The sequence below is a fragment of the Engraulis encrasicolus genome, chromosome 24 (assembly GCF_034702125.1).
Source record: "Engraulis encrasicolus isolate BLACKSEA-1 chromosome 24, IST_EnEncr_1.0, whole genome shotgun sequence".
In the NCBI taxonomy this organism is placed as follows: domain Eukaryota; kingdom Metazoa; phylum Chordata; class Actinopteri; order Clupeiformes; family Engraulidae; genus Engraulis; species Engraulis encrasicolus.
This window is the reverse complement of record NC_085880.1, coordinates 25260282-25263775: the sequence shown is the minus strand read 5'-3', so window position 1 is coordinate 25263775 and position 3494 is coordinate 25260282. Positions and strand designations below refer to the sequence as shown.

Sequence of the window (3494 nt, the reverse complement as noted above, 5' to 3'; positions counted from 1 at the left end):
TGTGGTGGTGGTAGTGAATAGCTCGCTACTACAGTGAGTTTTAGCGCAGAGGAGTATGACAAGGACTCTTCCTGAGGAAGGAACGGGAGCTAGATTGACCCTGTTGCAGTTCCTGCCACCCTGAGAGAGGGGTCACTGGCTAACACAGTAAATTTAGCTAAGTTATTCAACACCAAGAATGTTACATTTTAACACTCGCTGTGTTAGTCCAAATCTCTTTCTGTTGAATTAACACAGAGACATTTACTGAGTGCGGGTCTTTGCAGATTTCTGGCTGTTACAATGGCAACAGCGGTGAAATATGACAGTGACGTCCCCCCACTAAAAATGTACCATACTATGAATAAAACACACACGTAGCATTAAATCACCATCATTGTGAGAAATGCTGTACTGCCTTGAAAACATGTTTACACAATATTCAAATGCAAATGGAGAGGAGAGAGAGAGAGAGAGAGAGAGAGAGAGAGAGAGAGAGAGAGAGAGAGAGAGAGAGAGAGAGAGAGAGAGAGAGAAGACAATAAACGCAATACACATGAAGAGTGGGATCAATATGCTTTAATAACATATCAGTGCAGAAATACAACTTCTTGCTTGGGTAAAATTTCCCATACAGTAATAACAGGAGATATCATAATAATATAGTAAATATGAATTTAGAATATTAAAATAGTCATGGCTTCAGCTAATGTAACTATAAGACATCCAAAAACGAAACGAAAACAAAATTAAAAAGGGAGAAATGATAGAAGACTCAGACCCATGAAAACAAACCCCTTTTATTATATCTAGATAAAAACAACAATCCATCAACTGACATTGTCTTTAATTCGACACATCATCCAAAAATGGAAATGCTACCATTAGTGTTTTCTCTTTACCGCTATTCCAGTGGAAGAGTGCATTACATTTGTATTCTGTGGGGTTTTTTTTAAAACATTTTTTTTCACTGAAAATTTTCAGACTGTTCAAACTCAGAACTGATTGGTGGCCATTTTGTTACGGTTCATTACTGATCTCAAGCAAAAACACGTGATACGTCATCACGTGTGAAGCATTTCATAATGGTAGATTTTTCAGTTTTGGACAGACCTTACTCCCTTATAGTTGAGCGTGAGCAACATGACAATGCCAGGGACATTAAAACAGATTCTTAATTAAATCAATTTCGTCGGATTTTTATGGCTGACTGTATATGATATTTTGAGATTTTGTTACACCCCTCAGAGGACACAGAGGCTACGACAACTAAGACTGGTGATCGGTCTTTCAAAGGGGTCGTTGATGTAATCGTGACTTCCCCTGTCTCTCCACTTACAGGTGTACAGCAGTTTTTTTAACCGACAATTGGTCTTTAGCATAACCAATCCAGTACTAACATATGAATATTCTGCACCAATGTGGGACAATATATAAACTTTTTGTACTACTGCACAAATTATGACTTTACAATGACGATGAAGTCATTTACTAGGCAACACAATAAATAGAACAGAATTTACGTGGACAACTTTGGCTTTCATCGCTGGCAATTCAAGTAAACATTTAAAGAAAAATAGCTCTGGGATTCTGATAAACCAACATTAAAATGGGAGAAAATGCCAGGTCTTAATACAGTCCTCTTGTATATATTTTTCTGTTTGTTTGGGGGCAACCTATCATAGGAACTCAGTACAACTCAGGAGAGTATATTTATACAAGACCAAAATGATCTTCTCATCTGTGTACATGAAGACTGATGAGACGCCTATTTCTCATCCTCCCCTGACAGCTACTCATGTGCCTTGTCCGTCCACTTAGCAGAAAACATAAATAAACAACATAAATTGCATATCCTCTTGCATTATCCTGGTGATATTTTCAATCTAGCCTCTGAATCACGAGGGGAAATGCTCAAGATTCCATTGACTTTGGCTCGAGAGGAGGAGGGGGGAAAATAAAGAGAGGACATTTTGTCTTTTCTCGTTCTTTGGACTTTGGGTTGCTTCCTACAGTTCTTTCCCCCCATAACCTATGATTAAAAAAAACAGCTTGAGAGAATATTTGTATCTGTTAACACAACAGGGCATAACAACGGTTTAAGAAGGCTTCATGGGCGAAAGACTGATGAACAGTAAGAGGAATCTGCAACAGTGGGTAGGCTGTGCAGATTTCCATGTCTGTCCAACGCACATACACGTCTTCCTTCACTCTCAAATGTCACCGTCTGAAGGCAAGAGAAACTGCCGTTTAATCATCCCACCTGCCAACACACAATAAAAACGCTGTCTTCCCCAGTCGGCACTGTAAGATGCTAACTAAGGCCTCCTGTTATTGCTTGGCGTGGCCAATTGCTCTTGTTGCCTTGAGGCAATTATGGGGGCTTAATATAGCCGTGACAACCAGATATGTTTTGGACTCAGCAGAGGGTGATAATTAAATGAAACTTTTGCGATTTGGCATGAGAAGAACAGGCGCCCTCGGGCGATAATATAGAACGCTGCCCCCACTTGCCGCTTCTCAGATTTCCGCACGGCATAATCCTCTGTGACAACCCATGATATTATTCAATTGTACAACCCAGTCTGATCCGGCAAAGCATGCACAGAGTACTGATTAAACATGACTGCATGGTGTGTAGGCTCCACACCTCTAATACCTCTGGCGGTAAGAAGACAACTAACATGACTTGTCCTTTGTCACCTGTGTCATCTACAATACACTCAATACACTTGTGAATCATCATGTAAAACACATGGCAATATCAAGCTCTATCGTGGTCAGGTCATTGAAAGGATGTTATGTTGTGGATGACACGGAACACATACAGTATTGAATATCTTGCAATAGGGTCAATTTGGTCCCACTCAATTCTATGGATAAATTCAATTCTTTTAAATGTTGTATTAACACCGGGAAGCCATGTATACTGTACTTTAAAACAGTGTTAAATTAGCCTCTGTAAATGTTAATTCATCACTCAACGAGTTGAATTGACATTGAAGCGTTTGGGACCATATATTTTCAGAATGGTGTTGCAGTAACACTGCATTTTTTCTGAATGTGGGCATGAATACCTCACAACATATGGTGGTCAATCCACCACTAAGACGAGGCTAAACCAGCTCTGTGACTCTGAGGGGTTAGTCTATAATGGTCAAACTTTCATAGTTAGGCGGTCAAGGGAAAATGCAGACACATTTTTAAGGCATTGGTGAAACTCACAATTCAACCTTAAAGACAACCTCAGCCCCATCCCTCAAAAAACAATTAAATACGCAAACAAATGATGAAAGAAAATTGAAACCTTGTTAATGCGGGTGGATCCCAGTATAAAACAACTGTCGCTGCTCCACAACAGGCATCTTAACCCATCTACTAAATTCTTTTTTTTGAATTTCGGATATTTCTGTCAGCAATTTTCTGATGTATTTAAATGCAGTCTTGACGATTTCTGCCTTTCAGACTCTATTCATCTGCTACATGTAGTCATCTGCTTTAATGCTTTGAGATTA

At 39.4% G+C, this 3494-nt stretch overlaps 1 protein-coding gene across 1 annotated transcript in view; it reads right to left on the bottom strand.

Moving 5' to 3' along the window:
* Positions 1-922: 922 nt before the first annotated feature.
* The window catches only part of epas1b (endothelial PAS domain protein 1b), a 73906-nt gene continuing 71334 nt past the window's right edge, over positions 923-3494 (bottom strand). Inside the window, exon 16 of the mRNA XM_063191749.1 lies at positions 923-3494. This exon is cut by the window's right edge and continues 1999 nt beyond it. The gene's annotated coding sequence lies outside the window, so the exon portion shown is untranslated.